The 27,352-nt window shown below is 48.9% G+C and overlaps 1 protein-coding gene across 2 annotated transcripts in view; it reads right to left on the bottom strand.

Annotated features, from left to right (window-relative positions):
- The window catches only part of LOC147098030 (dual specificity protein phosphatase 1-A-like), a 205,318-nt gene that overhangs the window by 164,305 nt on the left and 13,661 nt on the right, over nucleotides 1-27,352 (bottom strand). The window contains exon 2 of one of the 2 annotated variants that reach the window (XM_085971238.1): nucleotides 16,107-16,289. The gene's annotated coding sequence lies outside the window, so the exon portion shown is untranslated. Of the gene's footprint in view, nucleotides 1-16,106; nucleotides 20,649-27,352 lie in introns of those variants that run through there. The other variant, XM_085971239.1, reaches the window with a different exon arrangement.

Raw genomic sequence — 27,352 nt, 5'->3', positions numbered from 1 at the left:
AACCTTCCCAACAGCTGCTGGAAATTGCTAAACGCGCAACACTCCAGCAGATGTTATCCCAATCACTGTCATCGTAAACTTAAACTGAGATGCATAGCAACGTGGTGATAACAGATAGGACTTTTTAAAAGATTTTTGTAAAGCATTTTCAGATGCAGTAGTATGGGGCTGGATTTTGTCAATGGGGGCGCGACTGCTGGTTTTCGGGTTTTAGTCCCGCCCCCAATGACATCTGGCCAACCCATGCTATTTTCCCTTGATTGACCTTGTTAAGCCCGTCCTGCGGGCTTAGCCAGCCAATTAATGGAAAGCTGGTGACAGAGGACGTCAATGTATGACGTTTCATCTGTCAAAAATTTTTGACTGATGAATTGCCAGCGATTGACAGCTTTGAGAAGCTGTTAAACACTGACAATCTCTGTTCTAAGGTGAGCCCTTGTACTGAAGACTCACCAAACCTCTTTCCTCAGCAGAAATCAGATGGCTGCTGCATCTGAGAATGCAGCAGCCATTCTGTCATCTCTGCCGTTGAGATGAGGCACCTCCGGTTGAAGCCTGCAGGAAGAAACAAAGTTAAGTAAACTTTTTCTAACACTTTACACTCACCTCTCATACTTTCCTCTCCATGCTTGCACCCATCACTCACCTCCACAGCGCACTTTTCGACCCTTCTCAACCCCGCAGACCCACTGCTCGCCTCGTTGACCCTGGCGAGGTTCGCAGCCGTCGGGAAGCCCGCACTTGCACGGGTAAAATGGGGATAAGCCTCTACAGGGAGTTAAATGGCTGTAATCCACTTCCTGCCTCGAGGAGACGGGTCCCTGCGCGACTCGGGGACCCGCCTCCCGGGAAGATGGCACGGAGGTGGATTGGGAGCGGGTTTGGTACCCGCTCCCAGTTTCTGCCATTTTCCCGGCAGTCCCGCTTACCCAGGGCTGGCAAAACTCCCCACAGTGTTTTTGTAAAGAGCTGTGACCTGTTAGAGATTAAATAATGCCACAAATGAGGTTTATGAACCAACTCTCAATCTACAGTATATTGGTTTATGATTGAAAAAAATAGCAATTCATGATTTTTATACCAAATCTCATGATTTTTCAGAGTTTGTCTCTTGATTTATGAGACGGTGGGGTTGGCATTGCTGAATCTGAAGCAGCCAAAGCGGCACCCATCCTGATGTGATGGAACAAACCTCCAAAGTGTAGAAAGTAAACTCTCAGTAAAAGTCCTGTGAAAACCCTTTCCCGCTAGCAGGTTCAAAAGCTGCTGTGAGTACTGAGTATTAATTGCCATATTTCCATGAGATGGATTGACCCCCTCCATTGCCGCTGTGTTCTCGCCTTGCTTTCACTGGCGAGCTTCAGGAAGCCCGGGAAACCCGAGGACCCGACGTTAAACTCAAAAGTCTGTGTAAACATTGCTCTAATTGAGTGATTAACATAGGTTAATTGGCAACCTGCCTCTCCCGAGGGACGTGCGCGCTCACAGCCTAACGTGCTCGACTGAAATGTGGAAGTCGGCGGGTTGGAGCCGGCTTCCCGACGCGCTGTAATTTTCCCCAGTTTTAACCCCCCGCCCACACCCAATCCCACGCACTCCTCCATGTTAAAATTCCCCTCTAGGGTTCAATTCTCTCCTCTCCTCTCCTGAAGGTGGTCTCTCACACTAGGGTATGGTTCTATAGGAACCAGCAGCCCTCCAATGCCACACCAAAGTGGATATTCTTCATGTTTGAGTCTAGATAGTGTGTCAACAGGCTATTTGACTCTGGGGGCCATCACAGCTGAGCCCCATCTCGTCCCAGCCCAACGAGCACACATCCACTCTTTCCAACTGGGGTCTCTCATATCAATTGGGAGCAGGAATCTTGGCCGTTTTTCCCTTCCCTAATCCTGGGTCCTGAGACCAATTGCAGCCCCTAGCTAAGATCAGCTGAGTACACGTTGGGGATAAAGCCTGGGATCTTCCCGATCTATGGGAGTCAGTTCCAACCTGCAGGAAATGAAATAGCTGAACCATCGAGGGATCAAGATGATACAAGTAAAGTTGGTGTTTGTCTGCACTCAGCTCGTTTCCTTTAGTTCTTGTTTAGGTCACAAACTCACCCAGGAAACTGAACAAACTGCCCCCCACCCCCCGCGCCCACCCCCCCGCCCTCCGCCCGCAAACCACATTCCTGGCAACTCTTTGCTGTTAAAGACTCAACATTCTGACCAGATTGGAAAGAGGTCAAGCAGACGGGGGTCAAAGTTGGGTGGGATACACACTAACTACAGGAAACTTTGGTTTATCCGGAGGTTAACTGTCCGGAATGCTCGAGCCACCGGCAAAAATCAGGAGCTGTTTCGTTAGGTTTTTTTTCTTTTCGTTGCTTTTTTTTCACCAGTCAGGCTCTGCAAGGTCTCGCTGAAGCTGTTGCTAAGCTACAGGGTTTGTTGCCAGATACGGAGCTCAAAATCTCCGTATGTTTCAACATTAGCGCTGGTTTGTCCGGCAGTTTTGATGGGACGGCAACAGCTCGGTCCCGTCGGTGCCGGATAGCACAAAGTTTCCTGTAAGAAGGTCTCACCTCAACACATACTCTTTTGGGCTTTACACAGGAGCCACTAAAATTCAGACCGGTTACACAGTACATGAGATGGTTACAGAATGAGCCATTGGAACTCATTGAAAGGTCAGTACTTGACATACAGAAAATCTGTTTGATCTCGGTCCTTCTCTAATGCTCCACTACTGGACTTAATATTCTGCCCTCTTTTCTATCGTTCTTTATCTATCACTCTATTTCGAGCACACGCTCCCATGACTGGTTTAATGAGTTTATCCAGTCAGCATAGACTAGGAAGGTCCAAGTTTGATCTCTGCTCTGTTCTGAGATAGCTGTATGGGGTGTTACAATTGCCCTTGGAGAGGAAAAGCATCCAGGGTTCCCGTGGCCGACCATTAACCCCTGCTGGGACTGTACCTATGTGGACATCAGAAGAGAACAGGATTGGACTGGGCAGTGTGACGCCTCACCACAGGCCAACAGGCACATAAGAAAGAAAGACTTGCATTTATATAGTGCCTTTCACAACCACCGGACATCCCAAAGCGCTTTACAGCCAATTAAGTCCTTTTTAAAGTGTAGTCACTGTTGTAATGTAGGAAATGCGGCAGCCAATTTGCACACAGCAAGCTCCCACAAACAGCAATGTGACAATGACCAGATCATCTGTTTTAGTGAGGTTGATTGAGGGATAAATATTGGCCAGGACACCGGGAAGAACTCCCCCTGCTCTTTTTCGAAATAGTGCCATGGGATCTTTTACGTCCACCTGAGAGAGCAGACAGGGTTTAACGTCTCATCCGAAAGACGGCACCTCCGACAGTGCAGCACTCCCTCTGTACTGCACTGGAGTGTCAGCCTAGATTTTTGTGCTCAAGTGCCTGGAGTGGGACTTGAATCCACAACTGTCTGACTCAGAGGTGAGAGTGTTACCCACTGAGCCACCATTGACACATAGGAAGAATAGCCACTTCGAGACGGTACGAATGGCAATCAGTACTGGTGTAACTGTACCCAGCAAGTGTCAGTGCTGTCAGGAGAGGAGGGCAGAGAGAAAAGGAAACTGGTACATCTTTCAACCCGAACTATAACAGTGATAGTGCTCGGGATTGTCAGCTCCTTCAGTTTACTATTTACAAATCATACGTGGCACAGGAAGTTTGGTTGTGTAATTGCAAGGTTAAATATCCAAACACTATGGCCTAGAAATTCAGTGGGCTTTGCGCCCAGTTACCGCCCAAATAGGGTTTCTGCGCCAGTGTAAGAGGGTGCGCTGATATTCAGCGCAGCGGTAATGGCGGCGGTAGCCGGTAGCGCTGCGCCGACACCGATGACGTCATCGGTGTGCGCAGTGCCCCGGTTCCGCCCCGCTTCCGGCCCAAACCCCATATTTAGTTGCGGCCACCTCTTCTGCAGCGGCCGCAAACAGCGCTGGAAAAACGGGGCCGTACTGCTGCGCTACTGGGGCGCTTTAAGGTGGAGGTGCGGCCGGCCGCTTTTTCAGCGGCCGCCTGCCCGCACCTCCTTCCCCGGCCTCCTCCACCCCACCCCCCCCGCGGCATTGCCGGCTGCTTTCCGCGAGCCCGGCACTTCTCCGTGGTGCCGGGCTCATTTGCCGGCACAATCCAGCGGCGATCTCGCTGTTGCAGGCACCTCTCCCTTAAGAGAAGGAGGAGGCCTGCAGTACCGCAGCCTGCCGCTCCGCAGCGGGTGGCGCAGCGGCACCTAGCGCGCCGATATTCAGTTTCAGCGCCCCAAGTGGGGGCGCCGAAACCCTTGAATAGCGGCCGCCTTCGAGTTGGGGCGCTGAAACTGAATTTCCGGCGGGCGCAAGTGGCTCCGCGCGCAGCGCTAACTTTTGGGCGTTAGCCTGCTGGCGGGCCTTAACTGAATTTCTAGGCCTTGGTACCTGAAGACCATGTTACATTGAGAGCAGGCTGTATAGGGCAGAATCAGTGAGGTTCATGTCCCAGTCCTTAACATAGAATCAGAGAATCATAGAATAGTAGGGGAGTCCAGAACCAGGGGTCACAGTCTAAAGATAAGGGGTAAGCCATTTAGGACAGAGATGAGGAGGAATTACTTCACCCAGAGAGTGGTGAACCTGTGGAATTCTCTACCACAGAAGGCAGTGGAGGCCAATTCATTAAATATATTCAAGAAGGAGTTAGATATATTTCTTAAGGCTAAAGGGATCAAGGGATATGGGGAGAAGGAAGGGACAGGGTACTGAATTTGAATGATCAGCCATGATCTCATTGAATGGCGGAGCAGGCTCGAGGGGCCGAATGGCCTACTCCTGCTCCTATCTTCTATGTTTCTAAGTACAGCACGAGGCCATTCAGCCCATCGAGTCTGCGCCGGCTCTTTCGAAGAGCAATCCAGTTAGTCCCACTCCCCCGCTGTTTCCCCAGATCCCTGCAATTTTTTCTCCTTCAAGTATTTATCCAATTACCTTTTGAAGGCTACTATTGAATCTGTACCCACCACCCTATCAGGCAGTGCATTCCAAATCCTAACCACTCGTTGTGTAAGAAAGTTTCTCCTCCTGGCGTCTCTGGTTCTTTTGCCAATGTCCTCTGGTTATCGACCCTTGTTGACCCGTCTATTTTAAAACTTTCCTAATCGTAAATTCTGCCCTTGTGAGTGTCTTTGTTCCGTGGGTGAATGTGAGCCTGCTCAGTTGGGGCGGCGCGATTACACTCTGACAGCACCGTTCCATAAAGCAGGGAGTAGTTGAGATGGACCTCTTTCACATTTTCCACTAGTCAGGGGCGGTGAGAGGGGGCACAGGCACCCACTAGTGGTCTGTTGAGTGCGCAAATCTTTTCGCAAGTGACGGACAGGGAGATCTGTCATATTTCAAATCAGTGGGAGAAACCTGACATTTTTAATATCTATTTATGGGGTCTGGTTGTCACTTTAATGTGTTTACTGTTGACTGGGCACCACCTCGCTATCTGGAATATATAAATCGTCTGAACCCAGACTCCCACCATCTGTAGCTTGTAGCTACGTAGATACAGTGATTGTGAAATTCTTTCCTTCGCTAAGTTGTTAATTATATTCAAGAGGATATGTGAAATCATGGACATAGAAACATAGACGATAGGAGCAGGAGTAGGCCATTCGGCCCCTCGAGCCTGCTCCGCCATTTAATGAGATCATGGCTGATCATCCAAATTCAGTACCCGGTCCCTGCCTTCTCTCCATATCCCTTGATCCCTTTAGCCTTAAGAAATATATCTAACTCCTTCTTGAATATATTTAATGAATTGGCCTCTACGGCCTTCTGTGGTAGAGAATTCCACAGGTTCACCACTCTCTGGGTGAAGAAATTCCTCATCTCTGTCCTAAATGGCTTACCCATTTGGACAGGCAGGTAGAGGGGACGGGTTACTGGCCTAGTGTTCAGCAAGTAAGGAAATCCAGGTGTTAAAAACAGCTAAATCTGATCCGGGGAAGGAGGTGAAGTTAATTGTTGGGAGCTATTCAATGTCTAGGAGAACACAAGAGTGTTGCTTCCATTTCCCGTCAGAGGGCTGTGGAGGCTCAGTCATTGAGTACATTCCAGACAGAGATCGATAGATTCTTGCATACTAAGGGAATCGAGGGATATGGGGATAATGCAGGAAGGTGGAGTTAAGGTAGAAGATCAGCCATGATCACATTGAATGGCGGAGCAGGCTCGAAGGGCCGAATGGCCTACTCCTGCTCCTATTCCTTATGTTCTTATAACAAAGATTTCTGTTCGACCCCTGACCAATGCTGCATTACCATATATTGTGTGAATAAAGTCACGGTTCAGTTTGTAGGGAAGGGGCTCTCTGGGGGTGACCCTTGGAACTGGACACCCCAATAAAAGTAACTCATTTATCATCCATCACAAGGAACAGAAGTACTTATGAAAATCTGTAAAAGACTTGCATTTCTATAGCGCCTTTCATGACCACCAGACGTCCCAAAGCACTTTACAGCCAATGAAGTACTTTTTCGAACTGTTGTAATGTAGGCAACGCGGCAGCCAATTTGTGCACAGCAAGCTCCCACAAACAGCAAAGTGATAATGGCCAGATAATGTGTTTTAGTGACGTTGATTGAGGGATAAATATTGGCCAGGGCACCGGGGCGAACTCCCCTGCTTTTCTTTGAAATAGTGCCATGGGATCTTTTACGTGCACCTTAGAGGGCAGACAGGGCCTCGGTTTAACGTCTCATCTGAAAGACTCCGAGTGCCAGCCTAGAATTCGTGCTCAAGTCTCTGGAGTGGGGCGTGAACGCACAACCTTCTGGCCCAGCGGCGAGAGTGCGACCCACTGAGCCACAGCTGACACTAGAAATGGACTGCTACATAGAAATAGACTTCTGTGGGAGTTTCGTGGGCAAGGGCCCTGCCAGAGTGGGCTTGAGGCAGACAGACCACGAAGATTGCTGCCTGTGCTGAACTAGCTGCTCTCAGCTGGAGTAGCAGCAGTTGTGCTACAAGAAAGCTGCGGTGCTCCTGGGTTAAGGAAGGGGGAAAGTCAACCGCTGGAAAGTGTCTATGGATGAGGCCAAGGTCAGGGTTTGGTTAATGATGGCCCCCAATCGCCGCCCAGCCCGGTCAAATTTCTTCTTCTTAGGCAGTCCCTCGGAACCGAGGATGACTTGCTTCCACATTAAAAATTAGTTTGCAGGTGACTGATGAGTCCAATGTGGGACCTACAGTCTCTGTCACAGGTGGGGCAGACGGTGGTTGAAGGGGCGGGTGGGTGGGGTGCTTGGGTTGACGTGCGCTCCTTGCGCTGCCTGCGCTTGGTTTCCGCTTGTTCCCGGCGAAGAGACTCGAGGTGTTCGGCGCCTTCCCGGATGCTTCTCCTCCACTTTGTGTGGACTTGGGCCAGGGATTCCCAGGTGTCGGTGGGGATGTTACACTTTTTCAAGGAGGCTTTGAGGGTGTCCTTGAAGCGTTTCGTCTGCCCACCTGGGGCTTTCTTGCCGTGCCGGAGCTCCGAGTAGAGCACTTGTTTTGGGAGTCTCGTATCGGGCATGCGGACAATGTGACCCGTCCATGGGAGCTGATCGAGCGTGGTCAAAGCTTCGATGCTGGGGATGTTGGCCTGAGCAAGAACACTGACGTTGGTGCGCCTATCCTGCCAATGGATTTGCAGGATCTTGCGGAGGCAGCGTTGGTGGTACCTCTCCAGTGCTTTGAGGTGCCTGCTGTACATTGGTCCAAACACCCTGCTCACGATCACTGTCTGGGCTCATACAGGAAGAATAGCCGTTCAAGAGAGAGAGTTGAGGGTGACCGGTGCCTGTGCAACTCAGTGCCCCAGTAAGCACTCAATGGGCTAGAAATCAGTTTCGGTCCATTTTCAGGCCCGAGATAGTCTGGGCGCTTGGAATGAGTGTTGATGAGGGCGAGGACAGATCTGGGCTGGGCTCTGGCAATAGTCAAACGGTCTGCTGACTGTCACTGTGTAGGCTCATGGGGCAAAGTACTGGAGTGTGGTCATCACTCAAGGAGCAGTGTGCCGGCAAGAGTTGGTGCTTTCAGGGCCAGAGAACCCCCTGAGAACCAAAATTCTCCTGAAGAGTGAAATCTATTCACTTCACTTTGTACAAACATGCAGCGAATCAAATCAGTACATTTGTTCAGAGGTTGTAATGGCAGGAATAAAAAGAGAAAATGCTGGAAATACCCAGCAAGTCAGGCAGCATCTGTAGGGAGAGAAACAGAGTTAATGTTTCAGGTCGATGACCTTTCATAAGAACATAAGAAGTAGGAGCAGGAGTAGGCCATACGGCCCCTCGGGCCTGCTCCGCCATTCAATAGGATCATGGCTGATCTGAACCTAGACTCACCTCCACTTCGCTGCCCGCTCCCCATAACCCCTAATTCCCTTATCAGCTAGGAAACTGTCTATCTCCGTTTTAAATTTATTTAATTTCGCAGCTTCCACAGCTCTCTGAGGTAGCAAATTCCATAGATTTACTACCCTCTGAACAGTTCTGACAAAAGGTCATCGACCTGAAACGTTAACTCTGTTTCTCTCTCCACAGATGCTGCCTGACCTGCTGAGTATTTCCAGCATTTTCTGTTTTTATTTCAGATTTCCAGCATCCTGCAGTATTTTGCTTTTGTGTTGTGATGCCAGGAATCTGGCCACAGCCCACACTGCAGGCCACCAGGTTTGAACATAAATTTCCACATCTCTCAACCAGTTTACCACAGCACCCCTAATCCGCAAACATGTGCTTAAATGGGTAATTCTGAGAATGCTATCTAAAACTGGGAAGTGGAAGCGGACATGGACACACTCGCACATCCTGTCCCAGCCTTCGGACTGCACTGCCTGCATCTCACAGCCCCAACCCCCCGTCTCCTTCCCACTGCTGTCTGTACTGAGGCAGGCACAGCGCACGCTGGATTAGATCAGCTGCTGGCAGAAGGGATGAAAATCTCAGTGAATTCCCTGCGGACAGTTGGTGAAATGTTATTTCTAAGTTTATTCCAAAAAAATAGACTGTGGTGGGAGCAGCATTCTTTCCGAGCTGTAGGCTGCCGAGTGTGTGTGGAGACACGGGGGACTCGTAGTCCTACTGCTAAGGGTCGTTGACTGCAAGCTGCTCAGAGTACTTGGAGACAGCAGCAGCAATCCTTCCAATAAAGGCAATACCTGCTGAAGCACTAAGCCATAACTACCAGAGGATCATAAGTTCAGTCCCTGCTCTGTGCTGAGCTAGCTGATTTCCGCTAAGCTTCAATAGGCCACTGCAACTGGGCAAAGTGTCAGCTGTGGCTTAGTGGGTGGCTCCCTCGCCTCTGAGTCAGGAGGTTGTGGGTTCAAGTCCCGCTCCAGGAATGTGAGCACATAATCTAGGCTGAGGGAGTGCTTCAATGTCAGAAGTGCCGTCTTTCAGATGTTAAACCGAGGCCCCGTCGACCTACTCAGGTGGACGTGAAAGATCCCATGACACTATTCGAAGAAGAGCAGGGGAGTTCTCTCGGTGTCCTTGCCAATATTTATCCCTCAACCAAATTTTGGTAGGAAGAATGAGAAGAGACCATACACACTAAATGTTACAATTTTAAACCAGGTGCAAGAACAGAGACCTGGGAGTGTTTGTGCACAAATCTTTGAAGGTGGCAGGACAGGTTAACAAAGCAGTTAATAAAGCACACGGGATCCTGGGCTTTATAAATAGAGGCAGAGAGTACAAAAGCCAGGAAGTTATACTAAACCTTTATAAAACACTAGTTCGGCCCCAGCTGGAGTATTGTGTCCAATTCTGGGCACCGCACTTTAGGAAGGACGTGAAGGCTTTGGAGAGGGTGCAGAAGAGATTTACTGGAATGGTTCCAGGGATAGACTGGAGAAGCTGGGTTTGTTCTCCTTGGAGCAGAGAAGGCTAAGAGGAGATTTGATAGCGGTGTTTAAAATCATGAAGGGTTTAGATAGAGTAAATAAGGAGAAACTGTTTTCAAAGGCTGAAGGGTCGATAACCAGAGGGCACAGATTTAAGGTGATTGGCAAAAGAACCAGAGGCGACATGAGGAAAAACTTTTTTAGGCAACAAGTGGTTAGGATTTGGAATGCACTGCCTGATAGGGCGGTGGAGGCAGATTCACTGGTAGCCTTCAAAAGGGAATTGGATAAATACTTGAAGGAGAAAAAATTGCAGGGATATGGGGAAAGAGCGGGGGAGTGGGACTAACTGGATTGCTCTTCGAAAGAGCCGGCGCAGACTCGATAGGCCGAATGGCCTCCTTCTGTGCTGTACTAGTCTATAGAAACATAGAAGATAGGAGCAGGAGTAGGCCATTCGGCCCCTCGAGCCTGCTCCGCCATTCAATGAGATCATGGCTGATCATCCAAATTCAGTACCCTGTCCCTGCCTTCTCCCCATATCCCTTGATCCCTTTAGCCTTAAGAAATATATCCAACTCCTTCTTGAATATATTTAATGAATTGGCCTCTACTGCCTTCTGTGGTAGATAATTCCACAGGTTCACCACTCTCTGGGTGAAGAAATTCCTCCGCATTTCTGTCCTAAATGGCTTACCCCTTATCCTTAGACTGTGACCCCTGGTTCTGGACTCCCCGATCATCGGGAACATCCTTCCTGCATGTAGTCTGTCCAGTCCTGTCAGAATTTTATAAGTTTCAATGAGATCCCCTCTCAATCTTCTAAACTCCAGCGAGTATAAGCCCAATCGACCCAATCTCTCCTCATACGTCATTCCTGCCATCCCAGGTATCACTCTGGTGAATCTTCGCTGAACTCCTTCCATGGCAAGAACATCCTTCCTCAGATAAGGCGACCAAAACTGCACACAATACTCAAGATGTGGTCTCACCAAGGCCCTGTACAACTGCAGCAAGACATCCTTGTTCCTGTACTCAAACCCTCTCGCTACGAAGGCCAACATACCATTTGCCTTCTTAACCGCCTGCTGCACCTGCATGCTTACCTTCAGCGACTGGTGCACAAGGGCACCCAGGTCTCGTTGCACTTCCCCTTCTCCCAATCTATTGCCATTCAGATAATAATCTGCCTTCCTGTTTTTGACACCAAAGTGGATAACCTCGCATTTATCCACGTTATATTGCATCTGCCATGCTTCTGCCCAATCACCCAACCTGTCCAAATCATCCTGGAGTTTCTCGGCATCCTCCTCACAGCACACACGCCCACCCAGCTTTGTGTTGTCTGCAAACTTGGAGATATTACATCTAGTTCCCTTCTCTAGATCATTAATATTATGAATAGCTGGGGTCCAAGGACCGATCCCTGCGGTACCCCACTAGTCGCTGCCTGCCACTCAGAAAAAGACCCATTTATTCCAACTCTTTGCTTTCTGTCTGCCAACCAGTTCTCCATCCAAGTCAATACCTTGTCCCCAATCCCATGTGCCTTAACTTTACACTCTAATCTCTTATGCAGGACCTTATCGAAAGCCTTTTGAAAGTCCAAATACACCACATCCACTGGTTCTCCCTTATCTATTTTACCAGTTACATCCTCAAAAAAATTCCAGTAGATTAGTCAAGCATGATTTACCTTTTGTAAATCCATGTTGACTTTGACTTATGATTCTAACCAACATCACTAAACCACATGATCTGGTCATTATCACATTGCTGTTTGTGGGAGCTTGCTGTGCGCAAATTGGCTGCCGCGTTTCCTACATTACAACAGCGACTACACTTCAAAAAGTACTTCATTGGCTGTGAAGCGCTTTGGGTCACCTTGAGGTCATGAAAGGCGCTGTAGAAATTCAAGTCTTTCTTTTCTTTTAAAGTACTGAAGAGCGCCTAGGGAACTATATTCGGGAGAGAGGAATGGGATATAATTAGCAGAAAAATGGAGGGAAAAAACGTTTTTTTTAAAAAAAGGGGCAACTAATAATGAACTGGGGCTTGGTGCTCGAACCCAGCTGTCGTGTCTGGGACAAGCATTCGGGTGTAATGACTCTGATGGTTTGATGCCGTGGCAGTGGAGAGAGTGAATCAAAGGAAAGGAGGGGGCATCCTGTTTCTATTTCAGACCCCCACCAACAGCAGCCAGTGCAGACAGACAGTGTGACACTTATCAAACCCACCAAGCAGGATGTGTGTGTGTGTGTGTGTGTGTGTGTGGGCTGTCGGTGCGTGGGCCTGCTGTTATCCAGATGCTGCTAGATAATGAATCTAGGCTTCCTCTGACTCTTGCCTTTCATCCTCCCTCATTATCCTGCTCCCTCCTCTGCATCCTAAAAAAAAAATTAAGATTTAACATGCGGCGAAGGGGGCGGCATCCTTCTTTCAGCAGTGTAAACTCCCAGGTGAAGTACAGTATATTGTTTTTCTCTGCCAATGGTTTCCGCCATTCTGCTGAAGACACTGACTCGTTCTGGAGTACTGTTCCATGGTCGCCCAGTGCCCTGTTAGCATTTGGCTATATTTCAGGTCTGGGTCTGCACAGCAAGTGTCGCCAGGTGACTCACCATGGGGGGCACCACAATTGAGCTGAGCCCCTCACCCAACGTCCACGACCAGTTTTGGTCGCCCTATCTGAGGAAGGATGTTCTTGCCATGGAGGGGGTGCAGCGAAGATTCACCAGGCTGATACCTGGGATGGCAGGAATGACGTACGAGGTGAGATTGGGTCGATTGGGCTTGTACTCGCTGGAGTTTAGAAGAATGAGAGGGGATCTCATTGAAACTTATAAAATTCTGTCAGGACTGGACAGACTAGATGCAGGAAGGATGTTCCCGATGGCGGGGGAGTCCAGAAGCAGGGGTCACAGTCTAAGGATAAGGGGTAAGCCATTTAGGACAGAGATGAGGAGGAATTTCTTCACCCAGAGAGTGGTGAACCTGTGGAATTCTCTACCACAGAAGGCAGTGGAGGCCAATTCATTAAATATATTCAAGAAGGAGTTGGATATATTTCTTAAGGCTAAAGGGATATGGGGAGAAGGCAGGGACAGGGTACTGAATTTGGATGATCAGCCATGATCTCATTGAATGGTGGAGCAGGCTCGAGGGGCCGAATGGCCTACTCCTGCTCCTATCTTCTATGTTTCTATGAGTGCACTTTCTAGCAGGAGAAAGACTTGCATTTCTACAGCGCGTGTCATGACCACAGACATCCCAATGCGCTTTACAGCCAATGAAGTACTTTTTTGAAGTGTAGCTACTGTTGTAAAGTAGGAAACGCTGCAGCCAATTTGCGCACAGCAAGCTCCCACAAACAGCAATGTGATAATGACCCGATCACCTGTTTTAGTGTGATGTTGGTTGAGGAATAAATATTGGTCAGGACACCGGGGAGAACTCCCCTGCTCTTCTTCCAAATAGTGCCCTGGGATCTTTTACGTCCACCTGAGAGAGCAGACGCGGCCTGGGTTTAACATCTCATCCGAAAGACAGCACCTCTGACAGTGCAGCGCTCCCTCAGCACTGTCCCTCCGACAGTGCAGCGCTCCCTCAGCACTGTCCCTCCGACAGTGCAGCGCTCCCTCAGCACTGTCCCTCCGACAGTGCAGCGCTCCCTCAGCACTGTCCGTCCGACAGTGCAGCGCTCCCTCAGCACTGTCCCTCCGACAGTGCAGCGCTCCCTCAGCACTGTCCCTCCGACAGTGCAGCGCTCCCTCAGCACTGTCCGTCCGACAGTGCAGCGCTCCCTCAGCACTGTCCCTCCGACAGTGCAGCGCTCCCTCAGCACTGTCCCTCCGACAGTGCAGCGCTCCCTCAGCACTGTCCCTCCGACAGTGCAGCGCTCCCTCAGCACTGTCCCTCCGACAGTGCAGCGCTCCCTCAGCACTGTCCCTCCGACAGTGCAGCGCTCCCTCAGCACTGTCCCTCCGACAGTGCAGCGCTCCCTCAGCACTGTCCCTCCGACAGTGCAGCGCTCCCTCAGCACTGTCCCTCCGACAGTGCAGCGCTCCCTCAGCACTGTCCCTCCGACAGTGCAGCGCTCCCTCAGCACTGTCCCTCCGACAGTGCAGCGCTCCCTCAGCACTGTCCCTCCGACAGTGCAGCGCTCCCTCAGCACTGTCCCTCCGACAGTGCAGCGCTCCCTCAGCACTGCACTGGAGGGGTCAGCCTAGATTTTTGTGCTACAAGTTTCTGGAATGGGACTTGAACCCACAACCGTCTGGCTCAGAAGGCAAGGGCGCTACCCACTGAGCCACGGCTGATCAGAGGCCTGGAGCTCTTCCTTTCCCTAGGCCTGGTGCTCTGAGGCAGACATCAGTACACGCAAAGACCCAGTCTGCATCCAGATACAAGTATGGACACATAAGAGTCCCTAGGAGTCTATTCAATGTTCAGACTCGCATGTAAGTAGAATTGGGGGGGGTGTTACAATGGCGCCCTCTTCTGGCCTCTTCCAGAATTAGATTCAATGCATCAAAGTCCTCAGAATCTCTCAGGTCTCTTGGTTGCATCCATTTGTGGATGAATCTGATCGACAGTCTGAGGGAGGTTGCGGAAGAATGAAACATTCTCCTTTCACACCAAGTAACAGTATCAAACAATATCAGGTCAGGTACGGCAGGATCAGGGCTGCCTCTACAATCTTCTTCTTCTTAGGCAGTCCCTCGGAACCGAGGATGACTTGCTTCCACATTAAAAATGAGTTCTCAGGTGACTGATGAGTCCAATGCGGGACCTACAGTCTCTGTCACAGGTGGGGCAGACCGTGGTTGAAGGGGGCGGGTGGGTGTGGGGTGCTTGGGTTGACGTGCGCTCCTTGCGCTTGGCTTCCGCTTGCTCCCCGGCGAAGAGACTCGAGGTGTTCGGCACCTTCCCGGATGCTTCTCCTCCACTTTGTGCGGTCTTGGGCCAGGGATTCCCAGGTGTCGGTGGGGATGTTACACTTTCCACCTCAACCTCAGGACAGCATTAGCTGCAGGATCCATCACAGTTCAGTTGTACTGAGTGAGGTCGATAAAGTAAAATGAGAGGAATGGAAGGATAAACTAAACCATTCGCTGAACAGTCTCGCCAGCTGTAATATATCTCCATGGTTTGCTATCTCCTGATATCTCCTTCTGTGGCTCGGTGTCCAAAATGTTTTTACTGCTATGTTAAATGCACTATATAAATGTAAGTTGTTGTTGTTGATTGTTACAGAAAGGAGTGTCAGCACCTTGAGTGCTGAAATAAGAATGCTGCATGCATTTGGGTTTGTGATGCAGATAGGTGTGAAAAGTGAGTTGGACAAGAGGGAGGAGACAGGGCTGATTAAATGACAGTAATGACAGGCTTTGCCATCACTATTCAGAAGAAAAGTTGAATTGTTCATTGTCAGGAAATATGAATGGTATTAAATCACATGGCAGCACCTCCCAAACCCGCCACCTCTACCACCTAGCAGGCGCACGGGAACACCACCACCTCCAAGTTCCCCTCCAAGTCACACACTATCCAGACTTGGAAATATATCGGCGTTCCTTCATCGTCGCTGGGCCAAAATCCTGGAACTCCCTCCCTAACAGCACCTTCACCACACGGACTGCAGCGGTTCAAGAAGGCGGCGATAAATGCTGGCCTCGTCAGCGATACCCACATCCCGTAAACGAATTTTTAAAAAATCCTGTGGCTGCAGGATGTGATGGAACAGACAGGTTCTCCCTCCTAACTCTTTGTGGCATTTTAGTACAAAACCTAAGTGTGAAATAATGCTGCAAAAATTAAAAGTCCAGGACTTGGGTCTACAGCAACAACAACTTCCAGTTCTAGAGTGCTCCTCACATACAGAGACGTCTCGGGGAGTTTTACAGGGAGGTGAGGCAATAAGTGGGGGGCAGGAAGGACGAGAAAGAGAGGAAGAGGAGTTGCGGCAAGTGGCAGAATATTTAAGGGTTTGTTAGGAGGCTTTTGAAGGCAGGGAGGGAGGTAACAAAGTGAAGGTGATAAGGGAGGGTAGGAGTGGAGTGGCTGAAGGAGTTGCTGCCGACAGTGGAGGAAGGGAGCACATTGCGAGTATATTTCCTTAATGGTATCACATCAGTGGCTTCAACACAATGAACATTTATTTCTAGGAATTACACCAATAGCCCAGGAAATGTAATGCCACCTACCATTGATGCAATCTTCAGTTCTCTTCCACACACAAATGATCCAGGCCATCATGAAAATGGCAAGACACGGGGTCCTTTTCAGACAGCAGCCACGCACGAGCTCTGTGATCTCTCCTGCGTCTGTGTTGTGTGTACGAGGCCCTGTTTTTGGATCCCCCTCCTCGGTAATCTCGATGGAGGCAGCTGCAGAGTAGACAGAAGTAATGTAGCAAAAGAGAAACTTGAATACAACTAGCAAACAAATCCCCAGAACTCCAGCATAAAGAGCAAAATAAAAAACAGCAAACCTGATTTAAAACTAGAAGCTGCTGGAAACATAGAGCATGACGTAATAAAACTCACTACGCACTTGGTTTGAGTATAAAGCAAGGCTTTAATCAACTTGTTTCAGAACATGGAGGTCTAGTTGTACTTCACTAGTTCCTTGTCTTACAAAATGTCCCTGGCAAGCTGGGCCCATGCCCGAGTATTTATACTCCTTGGACGGCGCCACCAGCTGGCCGTCCAGCGTTATTTCATGAGTAGTTTCTTGATGAATGATGAGATTTATAACAGAGCAGGTCCTCCAGCATCTGTGAAAAGACAGGTTTTCATTTGGGGTACAGACCCTTGATCAGAACTGTTCTGATGAATGGTGCACACCCAAAATATTAACCTGAGCAATTTCTGTTTGTGTTTCTGTTGGGAATGAACGTGGGAGCTGTATATGTAGAGATTAAAATCAATTCAAAGAACCAAAAGGCTAGACTGAGGGAGGTAAATCCTTTCGCTGTTAAGAGTCCAATAACACCTTTAACATTTTCCTGCCAAAACCCAAACAGAAAGAGCTTTTATTCTACTGAGCAATTTTCAGACAACTAATAATAAAAAGAAATAGATTTGCAACGTGCAAGTCACAGTTCCAAAAAGGTGAACTTGATCAACATTTAATTTGGGGGGAAAGCAGCAGCGGGAATTGACTTGAGCTTTTCCTGAGCAAAGCAAAACATTGAAGGAAGTTTCAGCAGCGATTTTGGATGAGGTCCAAGTAGTGCCTGGTCCAAGTGCCAAATAAATGTGGTGATCCACCACTGGAGCGTGACGCTCAGTCAGTCCGTGTGAAAATAAAGGAAATTCGAGATCGTACAAAATTTCACGCTCAAAGGAATGTAAATGACTTTACAATGAGTGAGATCTAGACTTGGGTCCCAAGCATTTTATTTGTTTGAGAAACAAAAGTTGAGGTGCCAAGGGCTATAGTGCAGAATTGAGGATTTGAGTATAAGGCGAGGCATACTATTTTGTCCTTGTTCAAGACCTTAGCCAGGCTGCACTTGGAATACTGCGTCCAGTTTTAGTCTCCTCACATGGTGGGTGATATTGAGGCTTTGGAAAGGGTGCAGAGGAGGGCCACTAGACCAATTCCCAGTCTAAAGCATCTTAGTTATCAAGATAGGCTAAAAGAGCTGGGACTCTACACTTTAGAGGAGCGTAGACTTAGAGGTGATCTAATTGAGGTTTATAAGATAATGAAGGGACTAGATTGTGTTCCAGCTGACAGTTTGTTTCAATCAAACAGGTAAGGGAGGAGCAGGGGTCCCAAATTTAAGTTGTATAAGGCCAGATCTAGGTTAGATATCAGGAGGTGATTCTTTTCCCAGAGAATAGTGGAACAGGCTGCTGTCTCGTGCGGTGGATGCGGACTCGCTGAATTCGTTGAAGCGAGAGCTGGACCGGTTTCTGGCTGGGGCCTGCAGGGAATTCAGGGCCCAAGTGATCTCCTGGACTAGTTTCGATCGCCTAGATGGGTCGGGTAGAAATTTCCCAGATTTTTTTCCCCCCAAATTGGCCTGGATTCTTAATGTTTTTTTTGCCTCTCCCAGATCGCATGGTTTCGGCTGGGGTGGAGTGTGTATGTTGTGGTACACAAGGTATCGCAATTGTGTTGGACAGGCTCGATGGACCGGAGGGTCTTTACCTGTCCATCACTGTTCGTATGTAACACTGCCAAGAATGGGAATAGCATTGCAAAAGGCATGGTAAATTGGGAAGTAATGACTGGGTTGACACCAAGATTGTGTATTAAAAGCCTGTAGATTGTGGGAGGAAGAAAAGGCAGGTAAAGAATGAGCGAGAATAGGAGATGGTGAGATGATTCAACGTAGTGATGAGGCTGGGAGATGGAAGATCTTAAAGGATGGACTATTTTAAACTTAGGAGAAACTAGAGATATAAATAGGCTACTTGAAATCTTTGAATTTCCAGGTATTTTAGTAAACCTCAACATCAGGGGATTGTCCTCAACAGACTTTCCCCTCCACCAGAGGGCAGCATCTGCAACAGCTGCCAAATGAACTTGCAACAACCTCGGAGAGAGCTGCAGGAAGCAAGCACAGTAAATAGAGCAAAATAGGCACAGAGTTACTGTGTAAGAAGGTCATTTATCGCAGCACTAGAACCTAAAGCTTTTCCAAGTAGCATTATATTCTATAAAGTGTTTTAAATGGGTTTTCTGTGACTAGAACACAATCAACAAGCATTGGAGGAAGACATTCGCAGCCGGTTCCTCTCGAAAGCTGTATCACGTGACTGGATTTGGCCTTTGAGACAGAGCGTGATCAATTGACATTCTTAATTTGTTGTTTCACTGCAGTCCAGATCTTGGGCGAGCAAGTGAACTGTGCTGCTCTTCGCCTTTAGCTTTCGAATGTTCAGCCAGTCTTACGCCAATTCGGTTGCACTTTACAAAGCCACCTTTGCACATATACACAGATCGCCCGTGACATTTTACCCAGTGCACACTCAGAGTGGTGATGTTATGTAGGTGCGTCGTGGCATCACCATCAATGTACGCTACTGCCACAGGAACGGTGCATTTACATTCACTGTGTATACGCAGTGCCAGCTGTGGCTCAGTGGGTAGCACCCTCGCCTCCGAGTCAGAAGGTCGTGGGTTCAAAGTCCCACTCCAGAGGCTTGAGCACAAAAATCTAGGCCGACACTCCCAGTGCAGTACTGAGGGAGTGCCGCGCTGTCGGAGGTGCCGTCTTTCAGATGGGACGTTAAACCGAGGCCCCGTCCGCTCTCTCAGGTGGACGTAAAAGATCCCGTGGCACTATTTCGAAGAAGAGCAGGGGAGTTCTCCCCGGTGTCCTGGCCAATATTTATCCCTCAATTAACATTGCTAAAACAGATTATCTGGTCATTATTACATTGCTGTTCATGGGAGCTTGCTGCCGTGTTTCCTACAATTGACTACATTTCAAAAAGTACTTCATTGGCTGTAAAGCGCTCTGTGACGCCCTGAGGTCATGAAAGGCGCTACAGAAATGCAAGTCTTTCTTTCTTTTTACAGGCCAGACAGTAAGGAACACCCAGTTCACCGGTATAAAACAATGGCAGTTTTACATTCACCTGGCTGCCTGCTGCAGGAGACCCCGTGCTGTGGGAGCTGGCGGCCGGCGATCAATGTAAACCCTGCTTTGTACACCTTCCACCGTGGAAGCCGACTCCTGTTGTGGTGGATTTGGCACCACCGGAACAAATCTGGCACGCAAGCAGTTTCTCAAAGTTCACGTTGACAATGTTACCTTTCTGGCCGCGGGTTTTCCTCACGGTCGGGGGAGGTCAGCACGTGTTAAAAGGTCATTGCAAGCATGAACAGGCAGGCGGTGACCTCGGCCTCTCCAGTCAGAAGGGAGGCAGCAGTGATGGCAAGCAGCAGCCATTTGCTTCTATCGCCAGTGCCACTTGGCTTCTGGGGATAGGCAATGGAAACACTCCACAACGTGCGTAGTTCCTGCCTAAAGCAGTGTGTACACAGTCTCGCTTATGCTACATGCCTGTCTTCGGAGTTAGCACTATAATGTAAAGTTGACTCAGAGACTAGGGTCCTGAATTTAAATAAAGGAGACTACGATGGTATGAGGTGCGAGTTGGGTAGGATTGATTGGGGAATGTCACTCAAAGGTTTGACGGTGGATGGGCAATGGCAAACATTCAAAGATCGCATGGATGAACTACAGAATTTGTTTATCCCAGTTTGGCATAAAAATAAAACAAAAAAGGTGACTCAACCGTGGCTAATAAGGGATATTAGAGATAGCATAAGATCCAAGGAGAGGACATATAAATTGGCCAGGAAAAGCAGTAAATCTGAGGATTGGGAGCAGTTTAGGATCCAAAAAAGGAGGACAAAGGGATTAATTAAGAGGGGGGAAATAGAGTATGAGTGTAAGCTTGCAGGGAACATAAAAACTGACTGTAAAAACTTTTATAGATATGTGAAGAGAAAAAGATTGGTGAAGTCAAGCGTAGGTCCCTTGCAGTCAGAATCAGGGGAATTTATAATGGGGAACAAAGAAATGGCAGACCAATTAAATACATACTTTGGTTCGGTCTTCACAAAGGAGGACACAAATAACCTCCCAAAGATGTCGGGGAACATAGGGTCTAATGAAAGGGAGGAACTGACAGAAATCAGTATTTGTAGGGAAATGGTGTTAGGGAGATTGATGGGATTGAGGGCCAATAAATCCCCAGGGCCTGATAATCTACATCCTAGGGTACTTAAGGAAGTGGCCCTAGAAATAGTAGATGCATTGCTGGTCATCTTCCAAAATTCGATAGACTCTGGAACAGTACCCATGGATTGGCGGGTAGCTAATGTTACCCCACTGTTCAAAAAGGGTGGTAGAGAGAAAATGGGGAATTACAGACTGGTAAGCCTGACATCGGTAGTGGGAAAAATGCTAGAGTCCATTGTAAAAGATGTAATAGCAGAGCACTTGGAAAAAAGTGACCGGATCGGACAAAGTCAACATGGCTTTACAAAAGGTAAATCGTGCTTGACTAATCTACTGGAATTTTTTGAGGATGTAACTGGTAAAATAGTTAAGGGAGAACCAGTGGATGTGGTGTATTTGGATTTTCAAAAGGCTTTCGATAAGGTCCCACATAAGAGATTAGCGTGTAAAATTAAGGCACATGGGATTGGGGGCAAGGTATTGACTTGGATAGAGAACTGGTTGGCAGACAGAAAGCAAAGAGTTGGAATAAACAGCTTTTTCCGAGTGGCAGGCAGTGACTAGTGGGGGGCCCCAGCTATTCACAATATATATTAATGATCTGGACGAGGGAACTAGATGTAATATCTCCAAGTTTGCAGATGACACAAAGCTGGGTGGGCGTGTGTGCTGTGAGGATGCCGAGAAACTCCAATATGATTTGGACAGGTTGGGTGATTGGGCAGAAGCATGGCAGATGCAATATAACGTGGATAAATGCGAGGTTATCCACTCTGGTGTCAAAAACAGGAAGGCAGATTATTATCTAAATGGCAATAGATCGGGAGAAGGGGAAGTGCAACGAGACCTGGGCATCCTTGTGCACCAGTCGCTGAAAGTAAGCATGCAGGTGCAGCAGGCGGTTAAGAAGGCAAATGGTATGTTGGCCTTCGTAGCGAGAGGGTTTGAGTACAGGAACAAGGATGTCTTGCTGCAGTTGTACAGGGCCTTGGTGAGACCACACCTTGAGTATTGTGTGCAGTTTTGGTCGCCTTATCTGAGGAAGGATGTTCTTGCCATGGAGGGAGTGCAGCCAAGATTCACCAGGCTGATACCTGGGATGGCAGGAATGATGTATGAGGAGAGATTGGGTCGATTGGGCTTGTACTCGCTGGAGTTTAGAAGAATGAGAGGGGATCTCATCGAAACTTATAAAATTCTAACAGGACTAGACAGACTAGATGCTGGAAGGATGTTCCCGATGGTCGGGGAGTTGGATATATTTCTTATATACAAGAAGGAGTTGGATATATTTCTTAAGGCTAAAGGGATCAAGGGATATGGAGAGAAGGCAGGAACAGGGTACTGAATTTGGATGATCAGCCATGATCACATTGAATGGCGGAGCAGGCTCGAGGGGCCGAATGGCCTACTCCTGCTCCTATGTTTCTATGTACTACACTGATAGTGTCACACAATGTTTAGCTGTTTGGATCACAGCTTTGTTAATCTGTGTGTGGAGGAGAAACAAGTGAGAGCAGACTCTCCTGATGGTTTAGCAAGTTTGAGCCACATTTAACACCTGGACTGTGTGGAGTAAACTGATTTCAGCCGGGGTGGCAGTGGGGCACTGGGGAGGAGAAATTAGCCAGAGTTCCTGCTCCGAACCGCTCTCCCAACAACTTCCACATGTACATTTGTAGGAATAGGATGAGACGAGAGTGCAGTTTAGCTATAATGTGCCTATTGTAGCATAACCTGCTGCCACTCACTGTTGAGGCTCACACATAAATAATGACCACTTGGGCATGGTACCAAAGGCACCTGGCACCCATTTTGGGGTCATGGGCATCGCTAGCAAGGCCAGCATTAACTGCCCATCCCTAGTTGTCCTTGAGAAGGTGGTGGTGAGCCTTCCTCTTGAACCACGGCAGTCCGTGAGGTGAAGTTGCTCCCACGGTGCCGTTAGGTAGGGAGTTCCAGATTTTTGACTCAATGACAATGAAAGAATAGTATGTCAAGATGATGTGTAACTTGGAGGGGAACTTGGAGGTGGTGGTGTTCCCATGCGCCTGCTGCCCTCGTCCTTCTAGGTAGTAGAGGTTGCGGGTTTGGGAGGTGCTGTCGAAGAAGCCTTGGCGAGTTGCTGCAGTGCATCTTGTAGATGGTACACACTGCAGCCACGGTGCGCCGGTGGTTTAGAGTAGTGGGTGAAGTGCCAATCAAGTGGACTGTACCCTGGCAAGGAGTCAAAGCCTGCAGGAGAAGAGAGGATGGGGAAAAATTAGTAGAGAAAATCCGCAAGGAAAAAACTGGATGAGTGATTTTTTTCTCTGGAGAAAGGAGCAGTGCTTATTGTAATGAATTGTCACCGCTAGATGGAACTATTCACAATCAGTTAAGTTCATGCCTATTTTTAAACACGGCCTCACCCAGTTCCTCTGACAGGAACGCAGAGGTTTTTGAAGGTCATACGGCCCCATACACTAGATCTCTCCTGCTCAAAACAAAAACTCACCAGACTGATGGATTAAGACAATAAAAGAAACTTCCAAACCCCTGAATTTGAACCATACTGTGAGATAATCACAGCAGCTGTTTGTTCAGATCTCTGCAATTTTGCTTTGATTGAAGGTCAAAGGATCGGACAGTAAAATGACAGTCTGGCTTTCAGAGCCTATTAGCAGCACCTGCCCAAACTTTCATTCCCATGTCGAGACTGGATTTGAATCCAAATACAAATTAGGAGCAGGAGTAGGCCATACAGCCTGCTCCGCCATTCAATAAGATCATGGCTGATCTTCGACCTCAAACCTACTTTCCCGCCCTATTCCCCTATCTCTTGATTTCCTTAAAGTCCCTATCGATCTCAGCCTTGAATATAGTCAACGATTCAGCATCGACAGACCTTCGGGGTGGAGAACTCCAAAGATTCACAACCCTCTGAGTAAAGAAATTCCTCCTCATCTCAGTCTTAAATGGCCGACCCCTTATCCTGAGACTGTGACCCCTAGTTCTAGACTCTCCAGCCAGGGGGAAACAGCCTCTCAGCATCTACCCTGTCAATCCCCCTCAGAATCTTATGGGGGTAAAACTGGGGGCGCTAACTTCGCCGGGGCACTACTTTTAGCGGTACTGCAGGCCTTCCTCCCCTTCTTAAAGGGGAGGGGCCTTGCGCAGCGCGACCCGGGGCCCAGCTGGGCCACCAGGGATCGGAGTGCCAGCAAAAGAGCCCGGCACTCAAGAGACGTGGTAGGCAGGCAACAAAAATGGCCGCCTGGCACCTCGCCTTTAATTAGCGTCGCCCCGGCCACAGGTAGGCCCCCCCTGACCCCATCGGACATAGTGTCCGGCGGTAGGTCAGGGGGCGCTACCGAAGATTGCAGCCGGGGCGCTGCGCACGCCGATGACGTCAACGCCGGCGGCGCAGCGCCACGGGGCGCTAACGGTCACTGCCGCCGCTAACCTCCGTCTTAGGGCGCTAACGGGAGGCGCAAAGCAACCGAATTTTTCCCCCCATATGATTTCAATGAGATCACCTCTCATTCTTCTAAACTCCAGAGAGTATAGGCCCAATCTGCTCAATCTCTCCTCATAGGACAACCCCATCTAACTCACTGATCCATCCAGGTCTCATCAGAGGGAAGAAATCATCACCTCCTCTGAATGGTTGGATTAGAAGCCATATCCGAGAGGTTAAAGAACAGTGTCTAGCCCACTGCCTCACCCAGTCCCCATCAGAGAGAGGAGACCTTCTGATTACTCTTATTGCAACCCAGCTCCCAGGGATCAAAAGACCGGTGTTGATTTGAATTCGGGCGGGATCGGTGCACGGAGGCACCCAGAAGTCGTGCAGGAAGCGAGGCCCGGCTGGTTTTAAACGTTCGAAGCCGGCCTCCCGCCTGAAGCCGGTGGGAATGAGGTCAGGGACGGCGGGAGTTGAGGCAGGAGCCGGACACCAGCGGGAACCCCAAGTAATGATCTCCAGCATGAGGTAAGTGTTGGGTTGCGGGGATTTGCCTAGCTGATGCTGGTCAGGGAGGGGCAGAGGCAAGGCCTGGGCTGGGGAGGCCCGAGGACAATATGCAGGGCCTGGGGGAGCACTCCTGCTGCTCCTGGCCCACAAGGATTGTGGCCCCTTCAGGCCACTCCACGACTCTCGCCGTGGTTCAGCTATCGGGGTTGGCCCCGTGCCAGCTTCCCGAATGCCAACGTTAAAATGGCCGACACTTTTAGATTTAAAGGTGGGGGGAGGGGGCACCTGCCTGCAGCGCCAAGATTGACCGACTTCAAAGGCGGTGAAGATAAAACGTCAGCAGGCAGCTCGGGCGCGGTCTTCACAATCGACTCCGGAATATTTGACCCGTCACACCCCTCAGTCATCAGTCAGAGACCTACATCCCCTTTGCCCAAGTTGCAGCTGAACCAGACATGAAAGAACGGAGCTGCAGCTTTTGAGGCTGATTATTTCCCATTCACTGCTCCTCTATGCTGGGATTTGAATGGAATCTGGACGTCTCGATTGTGCCTCACGGAGGGGCGGTGAATGCAACAACTGCCGACGATGACAGTCTGCTGCGGTGCTGGCCATCTGGCAAGGTCTCAGTGGAGGAGGGGAGGGGGGACAAGAAGTGCAATGCTTGCCTCTTGAGCGGCTGCAGCAACAGCTCTGCATCAGAATAAAAACACCGAGATCTGAGTTTTCCACTTATTCAGATAATCCAGTAAATATATAGAACACCCTCACAATTTGCACCTTTCTCAGGTTCCAATTTAGAATCCAGTGGCCCCGTGATTGGGTCAGAGGGTAAGTCACTGTCTGTAACGCGTAAAGATTTGATTCCTATATGATCAGTCTCACTGCTTTGATCATAAACCTCACCACCAACGGTTCCGAGTTTGAAAGCTGCAAAGGCTGGCACCTACCTTAAAGCTATGATACATAGAAACATAGAGGATAGGAGCAGGAGTAGGCCATTCGGCCCCTCGAGCCTGCTCCGCCATTCAATGAGATCATGGCTGATCATCCAAACTCAGTACCCTGTCCCTGCTTTCTCCCCATATCCCTTGATCCCTTTAGCCTTAAGAAATATATCTAACTCCTTCTTGAATATATTTAATGAATTGGCCTCTACTGCCTTCTGTGGTAGAGAATTCCACAGGTTCACCACTCTCTGGGTGAAGAAATTCCTCCGCATCTCTGTCATAAATGGCTTACCCCTTATCCTTAGACTGTGACCCCTGGTTCTAGACTGTCCGACCATCGGGAACATCCTTCCTGCATCTAGTCTGTCCAGTCCTGTTAGAATGTTATAAGTTTCAATGAGATCCCCTCTCATTCTTCTAAACTCCAGCGAGATACATGCCTGGGTGGGCCTGGAGTAGAGGCACACAAGGTGCGATTTTAACCCTACCTGCTCTGCAGGGACAGTGAACAGAGGGGTTAAAATGGGGGCCAGGCGCTCCTCGCGACATCCTTGCCACGTCTGCGCACCCCCATTTTAACTCGTGTGTTTACGGGAGGCTGGGGGGCCTCATCAATATTATAAACATGTCAGATCCTTCGGACCACAACGTGATTTTAATTGCCGTTCGCAGCAGTGACACCATGGCCAGAAGAGGGCCATGGGAAGTTTTATTTTTTTCATATATGTTTTCTCGTCGGCCAGGAGGAGCAGAAGCTCTCCTCCGGGACCCACGAGAAAACCGCAGGCCTCCACCGCACCCCCCCACCCCGCACCTTCCCTGGCCGCAACGCCTCCTGGGCAACTTACCTTTGTGCCGGGAACCGATCCCTGGCAACGCCCTCCTGCTGCCCGCCGGCCTCAAAAGAATTCTCACCAACGTGGGGACATTTAAATGGGCTCCGGGAATTAAAGTTGCATGGGCCTCACTGCAGGCAGCATCATAGAAACATAGAAGATAGGAGCAGGAGTAGGCCATTCGGCCCCTCGAGCCTGCTCCGCCATTCAATGCGATCATGGCTGATCATCCAAATTCAGTACCCTGTCCCTGCCTTCTCCCCATATCCCTTTAGCCTTAAGAAATATATCTAACTCCTTCTTGAATATATTTAATGAATTGGCCGCCACTGCCTTCTGTGGTAGAGAATTCCACAGGTTCAGCACTCTCTGGGTGAAGAAATTCCTCCTCGTCTCAGTCCTAAATGGCTTACCCCTATCCTTAGACTGTGACCCCTGGTTCTGGACTCCCCCGCCATCGGGAACATCCTTCCTGCATCTAGTCTGTCTAGTCCTGTTAGAATTTTATAAGTTTCTCATTCTTCTAAACTCTAGCGAATATAAGCCTAATCGACCCAATCTCTCCTCATACGTCATTCCTGCCATCCCAGGTATCAGTCTGGTGAATCTTCGCTGCACTCCCTCCATGGCAAGTGTAAAGTCTGTGGGTTGTGCAGTTAATAAATACACAGACTTCAGAAGTAACAAACAAAACAGGTCTTTACTATTCGAAGGTCCGGGCGAATCTGCCCAATAACTCCTGGCACAACACTTATATACTGGTGTGGTCACTATCGGTATTACAGTATACAGAAGCCAAACAAATAGTGCCACACCTAAAGTAGTTCCCTTAAAGGTGAACGGTTACATTCAATAGTTCCCTTAAAGATAGACGGGTACATACACTACAATCCTCCCTTTTTAGCTTATTACTTACAGAGTCCCCGTTAAACATACATATCTTCAACTTCCTATAAAACAAATTACAGATATAATCTCGGTGGAGTCAATGTCATATAAA

The sequence above is a fragment of the Somniosus microcephalus genome, chromosome 30 (genome assembly GCF_052327205.1).
Source record: "Somniosus microcephalus isolate GS21.2 chromosome 30, FLI_Smic_1.0, whole genome shotgun sequence".
Lineage (NCBI taxonomy): Eukaryota > Metazoa > Chordata > Chondrichthyes > Squaliformes > Somniosidae > Somniosus > Somniosus microcephalus.
The sequence above is the reverse complement of the archived record's forward strand: the minus strand, read 5'-3'. Positions and strand labels throughout refer to the sequence as shown.